Raw genomic sequence first — 10,530 nt, 5'->3', positions numbered from 1 at the left:
GGGGGTGCAGTGTAGGGGGCAGGAGGGTAGGATCTTTCCTTGAACCTTGGCACCCTGCCCCTAACTTCCTGTACCACACTTTTGCCACATATCATAAAGTCTCAGGGAAGAGAGGAGACATTAGAGACTATCTGGTTATCTCACTAAACCTTAGATCTAATCACACTACTTTCCTACTTTGAAACTGCCCTTGGTGCTCCCGCCTGGTCTGTCAGATCTCTGCACCTGTCACCTGCTGCCTACTGTGCCTGGACACTCATTGCTCCCTTCCCCCATCCTAAGACTCAAAGATTAAACCACTCCAAACTACTTCCTGCTCTCAGAAAGCTACCTCTTTTCAAGCCTCCTGCCTGTGGGCCTGATGATTCCTCAGCTTGGAACTGCCACAGATATCCCACTCCACTTCTTGGGCATCTAATCCCACTCCTCAGCCTTGGAGATATAGAACAGCTCAAGTCCTGGCTCTGTAAGCCTGCAGCCCCCTCAAGCAGGATCAATCCCACATTCTTCTGCCCCAGAGCCTTTTGTTCAGACTCCATGACAGAATTTAACATTTTGGGTTGTAATGAGTAGTGTCCTTGTCTGTCCTCTGTTAGACTCTGAGCATCTCCATAATCTCCATAACAGAGACTGTCCTAATTCATCTGGGCAGGCCCTTTGCCACCTAACAGAGAACTTTTGCCCTGTGTCTGGCACTCGGCAAGTACCTGTTGAATAAATAAATTGAGTCAACATCCCACTTATTCTACCTAAGTCTTGCTACACTGTCCCCAAGAGTGTCCAGCCTGTGCCTGAACTCCTCCCACCGTGGTCAAGCTCATTATTCACAAGGTCCCATTTTATTTTTTTAAAGATTTTATTTATTTATTCATAGAGATGCAGAGAGAGAGAGGCAGAGACACAGGCAGAGGGAGAAGCAGGCTCCATGCAGAGAGCCTGACGTGGGACTCGATCCCGGGACTCCAGTATCATGCCCTGGGCTGCAGGCGGCGCTAAACCGCTGCGCCACCGGGGTTGCCCTCACAAGGTCCCATTTTATATGTGACTCCTCTCTGAGACTCGACTTCTGAGAGTTGACCCCTCAGCAGTCTGCAGAGGTGCAATAGAGAAAAAAAATTGTGGCTATTCTTTTTTTTTTTTTTTTTTAAGATTTTATTTATTGGGATCCCTGGGTGGCGCAGCGGTTTAGTGCCTGCCTTTGGCCCAGGGCGTGATCCTGGAGACTCGGGATCAAATCCCACGTCAGGCTCCCGGTGCATGGAGCCTGCTTCTCCCTCTGCCTATGTCTCTGCCTCTCTCTCTCTCTCTCTCTGTGACTATCATAAACAAAAATTAAAAAAAAAAGATTTTATTTATTTATGATAGACAGAGAGAGAGAGAGGCAGAGACACAGGCAGAGGGAGAGGCAGGCTCCATGCAGGGAGCCCGACGTGGGACTCGATTGCGGGACTCCAGGATCGCGCCCTGGGCCAAAGGCAGGCGCTAAACCGCTGAGCCACCCCGGGATCCCCAATTGTGGCTCTTCTAAACCACACACTGTTCACTAGGAGTGTTCACTAGATTCCTCTTTGTATAAAACTAGGCCCATAGTAAAGCATGCTATAAATGATTATTGGAAGGAAGGGGCAATTGATTGGAGGTGGGTATTAGAAAGAGTGAAGGTGATGAGGCAAAGAATGGACAGTGGTTTCTGAGGTTTTCGGTCTGAGATCATTGGGGAGATAGTGGTATAGCTAACAGAAATGATGGGAGTTGATTTGGGAGTGAGGAATAACCATGGGACTTCCAGCCAGAGAGGGCAGGAGAAATGGGGTAAGTAAATTAGGTAAGAGCTGCAGATCTTACCTAAGCAGGATCACATGGCCAGTTAGGGGTGGGGGCCAGACTGGCGGGTTGGGAGCCAGTCTCTGACCTCCCAGGTTCATGGTTTGTACTAAGGCTTGTCAAAGGACTTGAGGGGAATCAAAGTACCTTTCTCGGTATATATATATATTTCCCTCTGTCAATTTGTATTTATGCACAAAGACATTCTAACAACAATGAGGGGAATTTGCAAAGAGCTTAAGAAAATCACAAACAGTACCTCCCCCAACACCCTAGACACATCATCTGTATTCATTTGTTCCTTTTCCTGTTCTCATTCCGATCGGTTTGTGTGCATGCATACTTTTACATAATTTAAGTCCTAGCATACAGACCATTTTGTATTCTGCTTTTACTATATAATAAACACTTTCCGACTTGCTACATAATCTTCATAATTAGTATTTTAACGGCTGCATCATATTCCATTAAATGGATGTCCCATAATTAATAAAAGTTTTCTGTTGTTGAACATTGTTTTCTGCACTTTTTCTTCATTATGAATGCTGTTATAGTGAACCATTTCCTTCTTAGCTTTTTGCTTCTGTCGAATGAGTTCTTTAGACTAAATCCACTTCTTCACCCAACATTTATTGAGCACCTACTCTGTGTCAACCTCAGTGTTACCAACCAGGGATGCAGAAATGATTAAGATCTAGTTCTGGCTCTCAATGGGAGAGGCAAGTGAGGAGGAGAGGATGGAAAATCAGGAGAAGCTCACCAGAGAAAAGATGGTGGTGAGGCAGTCGGGAACACAGAGTGCTGCTGAATCTTAAGAATCTTGGACTTTAGGGGATCCCTGGGTGGCGCAGCGGTTTGGCGCCTGCCTTTGGCCCAGGGCGCGAACCTGGAGACCTGGGATCGAATCCCACGTCGGGCTCCCGGTGCATGGAGCCTGCTTCTCCCTCTGCCTATGTCTCTGCCTCTTTCTCTATCTCTGTGTGACTATCATAAATAAATAAAAATTAAAAAAAAAAAAGAAAAGAATCTTGGACTTTAGCCTGTAGGTATACAATGAGGCAGGGGGCGTTGAAAGGTTTGAAGGATGACACAGAATCAGCTTTGTATTTTATAAGGATAACTCCGACTGCTCCCTGTAGAATGGCTTGAAGGAGGGGCACCTGGGTGGCTCAGTCAGTTAAGCGTCTGCCTTGGGCTCAGGTCATGATTCCGGGGTCCTGGGATCCAGCCCCACATCAGGCTCCCTGTTCAGGACGGAGTCTGCTCTCCCTCTCCCTCTGCTGCTCCTCGTGTTTGTTCTCTCTCACTCTCTTTCTCAAATAAATAAATAAATAAATAAATAAATAATTTTTTTTAAAGAATAGCTTGAAGCAAGTGTCAGTGGCTTGGAGGGGATGGGTTAGGGCTATTTCAACTATATGAGCAAGAAACAGCAGGTGAGACCCATATCTGTGACTGCAGGGAGGAGGAAGAGGCAGATTCAAAAGACATTGCAAATGGAGTATTGGAAGGATCTGATGCAAAAGATGAATGTGCAGGAGTGAGGGACAAAGAGGTAATTAGGATGACTCCCAGGTGGGGATCCCTGGGTGGCTCAGTGGTTTAGTGCCTGCCTTCAGCCCAGGGCTTGATCCTGGAGTCTCAGGATCGAGTCCCACATCAGGCTCCCTGCATGGAGCCTGCCTGTGTCTCTGCCTCTCTCTCTCTGTCTCTCATGAATAAATAGATAAAAATCTTAAAAAAAAAGGATGACTCTCAGGTTTCTGGTTTGGTGACTCCACTAGGAAAAAGAAAGAGGTATTCTTGGTGTGAGTGAGATGCACAGCCGGGGAGGAGGACATCAGATTGGAGATGGCTTATAGACACAGGTCTGAGCTCAGGTGTGTGGTCTGGACTGAGGACTTACATTTGGGAGAACTGGTGGGTCTGTGCTTAGTCCACAAGAGTGGTTGGCAATAACTGTCAGAGAAGGAGCGTTACATTAAGAGTCTGAACACTTTGCAGTAGTGTACGTGTATTGCCAAAAACTTTTCTCAGAAGAGCCTTGCAATTATGCTATACTCATGCTAGCCTGGTAATTACTTATTTTTCATTTTTACTTATGCAATCGTTTTAATTTGCACTTAAAAAATCACTTGTGAGGGGATCCCTGGGTGGCTCAGCGGTTTAGTGCCTGCATTTGGCCCAGGGCGTGATCCTGGAGTCCTGGGATCGAGTCCCGCATCAGGCTCCCAGCATGGAGCCTGCTTCTCCCTCCTCCTGTGTCTCTGCCTCTCTCTCTCTCTCTGTCTATCATAAATAAATAAATAAATAAATAAATAAATAAATAAATAAATCAATCAATCTTTAAAAGAATCACTTGTGAGGTTGAACATTTTGGCATATGTGTACTTACCCATTCCATTTCCACTTGTGTGAAGTATCTCTGCCCATTTATCTTTAGGGGACGTGTTTTTCTGATTGATTTGCATGAACGCTCTACAAAACATGAAAGTTCATCTTTTGTTGTATTTGAGGCAGATATTTTTACTATTTGGTTATTTTCCTTTTGGTTATATTTTCCGATATACAGAGTTTCAAAATATTTTTAGATTTTTAAAAAGATTTTATTTATGAAAGACACACACACACAAAGGTAGAGACATAGGCAGAGGGAGAAGCAGGCTCCATGCAGGAAGCCCAATGTGGGACTCGATCCCAGAGCCCCAGGATCACGCCCTGAGCCAAAGGCAGACGCTCAACTGCTGAGCCACCCAGGCATCCCTAGATATATTTTTAAAGACTATTTATTCATGAGAGACAGAGACAGAAAGAGAGAAGCAGAGGGAGAACCAGGCTTCCCAGGGAGCAGAGATCCTGATGTGGGACTCAATCCTGGGACTTGATCCCAGTATTCCAGGATCACAAATTGAGCCAAAGGCAGACACTTAACTGACTGAGCCATACAGGAGCCCCTCAAAATTTTATATAACTAAATCTATCGATCTTTTCTCCTGCAATTTCTTCTCGTCAATTCAAAGCTTAGAAGATTACCATCAGTTCAAAGATCTGCTAAATACTCAATTCTATTTAGTAGCATATATTTAATTCTGTATCAACTTGGGGTTGATAAAGACAAATAGAATAAATAAAAAGAAAAAATTCTATTTCTCCCCAGGTGGCTAACCAATTTTCTCATTGCAGTGTATTGAATGATCTTTCTCTTCTCTGTTGTATCCTAAGAACAGCTTTAGCATTAAATGAAATCATATAGTACATGGTTCTATTTTCTATAAGGGCTTGGGAGATGAAGTCTATGGTGAGGAAAGAACTGAGACATGAGTCCTCAGTATCCTGTTCCAGATTACCATAGGGAAGGGATGTGTATGAGTGGTTCATGGTCATAAGTGATGCTATGAGTGGAGCAGTCCAAACCCCTCCCTCCCCATCTTAAGAGTAGCCCTTCATGTCTCATATTCCCTGATCCACTAATTGTCAGCAATCAATGAGCCAGCACAGCCTACTCCTCCATTTCTCACATTGCTGGGACACAGTAAGGCAGAGTGGAAAGAGCACAATTTGGGTCTGTCTCCGTGTGTGCTTGAGCAAGTGGCTTCACTTCTCTGAACTACAGGTTCCTTATCAGAAAATAAGAATAACAATCCTTCCTCTTCAGGTGGTTGTAAGGATCAGGGATGGTGTATCAAGTGCATTGGACATAGTAGTGAATCAATCAGTGGATGGATCAGTACTCCAGTTCTCCCCTGACCACTTCTGGCTACTCCCTTCTTTTTTTTAAATTTTATTTATTTATTTATTCATGGTAGACACACACACACACACACACACATGGAGCAGGCTCCATGCAGGGAGCCCAACGTGGGACTCGATCCGGGGTCTCCGGGATCATGCCCTGGGCTGAAGGCAGATGCTGAAGCGCTGAGTCCCCTGGGCCGCCCAGGCTACTCCCTTCTTAAACTTATTTTTTTTAAAATTTTTTTTTAAGATTTTATTTATTTATTCATGATAGTCACAGAGAGAGAGAGAGAGAGAGGCAGAGACACAGGCAGAGGGAGAAGCAGGCTCCATGCACCGGGAGCCCGATGTGGGATTCGATCCCGAGTCTCCAGGATCGCGCCCTGGGCCAAAGGCAGGCGCCAAACCGCTGCGCCACCCAGGGATCCCTTTTTTTAAACAGCTTTGTTGAGGAATAATTGACATAAAATAAATGGCACATATCTAAAGTGTACAGTTTGGGGGCGCCTGGGTAGCACAGTCAGTGATCTCCACACAGGTGGTGATTTCTCAGGGTTGTGAGATCGAGGCCTGCATGGGATTCCTTGCTCAGTATAGAGTCTACTTGGGATTCTCTCTCCGTCTACTTCTGTCCCTTCTGCTAGCGCACTCTATTTCAGAGAGAGTGAGAGAGAGAGAGAGCAAGCGCATAAGTGGAGGGTGCGGGGCGGGGGGGGGGGGGGGGGGAAGGGCAGAGGCAGAGGGAGAATCAGGTTTCCTGTTGAGCAGGGACCTGGCTGCAGGGTTTGATCCCAGGACCTCAGGATCATGACCAGAGCAGAAATCAGACACTTAACGGATTCAACCACCCGGGTGCCCCAATAAATAAGTCTTTAAAACAAAATCAAGTATACAGTTTGACAAATTTTGGTGGACATATATACCCTACTCAACAGAACCATCACAACTGAGATAAAGAACATGTTCATCATCCTTGAAAGTTTCCTCCCATTACTTTGTAATCCCTCACTCTAGCCCCTCCCCCTGCATTCCTAGGCAGTTCCTGATCTGCTTTCTGTCACTACAGATTAATTTGCATTTTACAGAATTTTAAAGAAGTGGAAATCTTACGGTATGTTCTATTTTTGTCTATCATCTTTCACTCTGTATAATTATTTTTAGATTCATCCATGTTGTTGCACGTATCAATAGTTTATTGTTTTATCGCTGAGTAGTGCTTCATTGTGTGGTATACCACAATGAGCTCATCCATTCACCTATGGATAGACATTTGGGTTGTTTCCAGTTTGGGGCGATTACAAAGAAAGCTGCTATGAACATTTCTTTCTTTCTTTCTTCTTCTTTTTTTTTTAAGATTCTATTTATTCATGACAGACACAGAGAGAGAGAGGCAGAGACACAGGCAGAGGGAGAAGCAGGCTCCATGCAGGGAGCCCGATGCGGGACTCGATCCCAGGTCTCCAGGATCAGACCCTGAGCCGAAGGCGGCACCAAACTACTGGGCCACTGGGGCTGCCCCTGCTATCAACATTTCTATATAAGTCTTTTTATAGACAAATATTTTCATTTCTCTTGGCAAATACCTATGAGTGGAATGGCTAAGTCATATGATAAATGCATATCTAACTTTTTAAATAGTCACCAAACTGGGACCCCTGGGTGGCTCTGTGGTTGAGCATCTGCCTTTGGCTCCAGTCCTGATCCCAGGGTCCTGCGGTTGTGTCCTGCATCAGGCTCCCTGCAGGGAGCCTGTTTCTCCCTCTGCCTATGTCTCTGCCTCTCTCTGTGTCTCTCATGAATGAATAAATAAAATCTTTTTTAAAATCGCCAGTTTTCCAAAGTGGTTGTATTATTTCACATTCCCGTTAGCAGTTATGAGAGTTCCAGTTGCTCCACATGTTAAGATCTGTCTTTTTAATTTAATTTTCTTTTTCTTTTTCTTTCTTTCTTTCTTTCTTTCTTTCTTTCTTTCTTTCTTTCTTTCTTTCTTTTAATTTTCTTTTTATTGTGGTAAAATACACACACCAAAAAATTTACCATTTTGGCCATTTTTAAGTGCAGAATTAAGTGGCATTAAGTATGTTCACAATGTTGTACAGCCATTACCACTATTCATTTCCAGAATTTTTTCAACTTTCTGAACAGAAACTCTGTGTACATTAAACAGTTGTTCTGGGACGCCCGGGTGGCTCAGTGGTTGAGGGCCTGCCTTCGGCCCAGGGCGTGATCCTGGAGACCCTGGATCGAGTCCCACGTTGGACTCCCTGTATGGGGCCTGCTTCTCCCTCTGCCTGTGTGTCTGCTTTTCTCTCTCTCTCTGTGTCTCTCATGAATAAATAAATAAAGTCTTAAAAAAAATAAACAGTTGTTCCCTTTTCCCTTCTGCCCCCAGCCCCTGGTAATCTCTGTTCAACTTTCGGTCTCTATGTGAATTTGCTTATTCTAGGTATCTTATGTAAGTGGAATCATATGCCACTTGTCCTTTTCCATCTGTCTTATTTTACTTAAAGTATTTTCAAGGTTCATCCATGTCGTAGCATGTCTCATATTTTGGCTCTTTTTAAAAAAATATTTTATTTATTTTTTCATGAGAGACACACAGAGAGGCAGAGACATAGAGAGAGGGAGAAGCAGGTTCCCTGCAGGGAGCCTGTTGTGGGATGATCCCAGGACCTCGGGATCATGACCTGAGCCACCCAGGTGCCCCTTTCCTCTTTTTAAAGTCTGAATAATATTCCATTGCAGGTGTACACCACACTTTATCTATTCATCTGTCGATGGACACTTGACTCTTCCACCTTTTGGCTATTGTGAATTTTTCTACAATGAACATGGGTATATAAGTATCTGTTTAAGTCCTTTCTTTCATTTCTTTTGGGTCTATACCTAGAAGGGAAATTGTTGGATAATATGGTAATTCTCCACTTAACTTTCGAAGAATTGCCAAATTGTTCTCCACAGTGGCTGCACCATTGTACACTCCCAGCAGCAATGGACAAGGATTCCAAATCTCTTCTGTCTTCACCACCACCTATTAGTTTCCATTAAAAAAAATAGCCATCCTAATAGATGAGAAGTGGTATCTCCTGGTGGTTTTGATTTGCATTTCCCTAATGGTTAGTGATGTTGAGCATCTTTTCATGTGCTTATTGGCCATTTGTATACCTTCTTTGTGGAAATGTCTATGCAAATCCTTTGTCTAGTTTTGGATTGTGTTGTTTTGTTGCTGTGGAGCTGTAAAAATCCTTTATGTATTCTGAATACTTAGAGGTCTATGATTTGCAAATATATTGCCCCATTCTGTGGGTCATCTCTTCACAGTCTTGAGTCCTTTGGTACACAAATACTTTTAATTTTGGTGAAGTACAATTTATCTGTTTTTTGTTGCCTGTGAATGTCAGCCTTATTAATTTGGGCCATTCTGGGACTCCTGGGTGGCTCAGTGGTTGAGCGTCTGCCTTCAGCTCAGGGCATCCTGGGATCAGTCTGACATCAGGCTCCCCGCAGGGAGCCTACTTCTCCCTCTACCTATGTCTCTGCCTCTTTCTCTGTGACTCTCATGAATAAATGAATAAAATCTTTAAAAAATAATAATTTGGGCCATTCTAATACATGTGTGGTGGTATATCATTGTGGTCTTATTTTGCATTTCCCTAAGAGCTAAGAATGCTCAACATCTCTCCATGTGCTTTTTTTTTTGCCCATGTATCTTCTTTGGTGAAATATCTGCTCAAATGCTATGCCTATTTCTTCAACTTGAGCTGTTTATTTTCTTATTATTGCATTTAAGAGTTCTTTATATATTCTGGATGAAAATCCTTTATCAGCTATGTGATTTGCAAATATTTTAAATCTGTAGTTTATCTTTTTTTTAATAAATTTATTTTTTATTGGTGTTCCATTTACCAACATACAGAATACCACCCAGTGCTCATCCCATCAAGTGCCCCCCTCAGTGCCAGTCACCCATTCACCCCCACCCCCCGCCCTCCTCCCCTTCCACCACCCCTAGTTCGTTTCCCAGAGTTAGGAGTCTTTATGCGCTGTCTCCCTTTCTGATATTTCCCACACATTTCTTCTCCCTTCCCTTATATTCCCTTTCACTATTATTTATATTCCCCAAATGAATGAGAACATATAATGTTTGTCCTTCTCCGATTGACTTATTTCACTCAGCATAATACCCTCCAGTTCTATCCACGTTGAAGCAAATGGTGGGTATTTGTCATTTCTAATGGCTGAGTAATATTCCATTGTATACATAAACCACATCTTCTTTATCCATTCCATCTTTCGATGGACACCGAGGCTCCTTCCACAGTTTGGCTATTGTTGTAGTTTATCTTTTAATTTAAAAAAATATCTATTTATTTATTTGGCAGAGAGAGAGCTTGTGTGCACATGGGGGAGGAGCAAAGGGAGAGGGAGGGAATCCTCAAGCCGACTCCCTCCTGAGCACTGAGCCTGCTTTGAGGACTCAATCCCAGTACTCTATTATTATGACCTGAGCTGAAATCAAGAGCCTGACACTCAACAAACTGAGTCACCCAGGCACCCCTGTCTTTTCCTTTTTTTTTAGACAGTGTCTTTTAAAAAGCAAAATTCCGGGGGCACCTAGGTGGCTCAGTGAATGAACATCTGCCTTTTGCTCAGGGCATGATCCCGGGATCCTGGGATTGAGTCCCACATTTGGCTCCCCATGGGGAGCCTGCCTTCTCCCTCTGTCTATGTCTCTGCCTCTCTCTGTGTGTCTCTCATGAATAAATAAATAAAATCTTTGGGAAAAAAAGCAAAAGTACTTAATTATGATGAAGTCCAATTTATCAATTGTTTTTTCTAGTATGGATTGTACTTTTGGTGTTGTATCTAAGAAATCTTTGTTTAACTTAAAATCATACAGATTTTCTTCTAGGATTTTCTTTTAGAAACTTAATAGTTGTAGATTTTACATTTTACGATCCATTTTGTGTT

The sequence above is a fragment of the Canis aureus genome, chromosome X, assembly GCF_053574225.1.
Source record: "Canis aureus isolate CA01 chromosome X, VMU_Caureus_v.1.0, whole genome shotgun sequence".
NCBI classification, from domain to species: Eukaryota; Metazoa; Chordata; class Mammalia; order Carnivora; family Canidae; genus Canis; species Canis aureus.
This window is presented reverse-complemented; position numbering follows the sequence as displayed.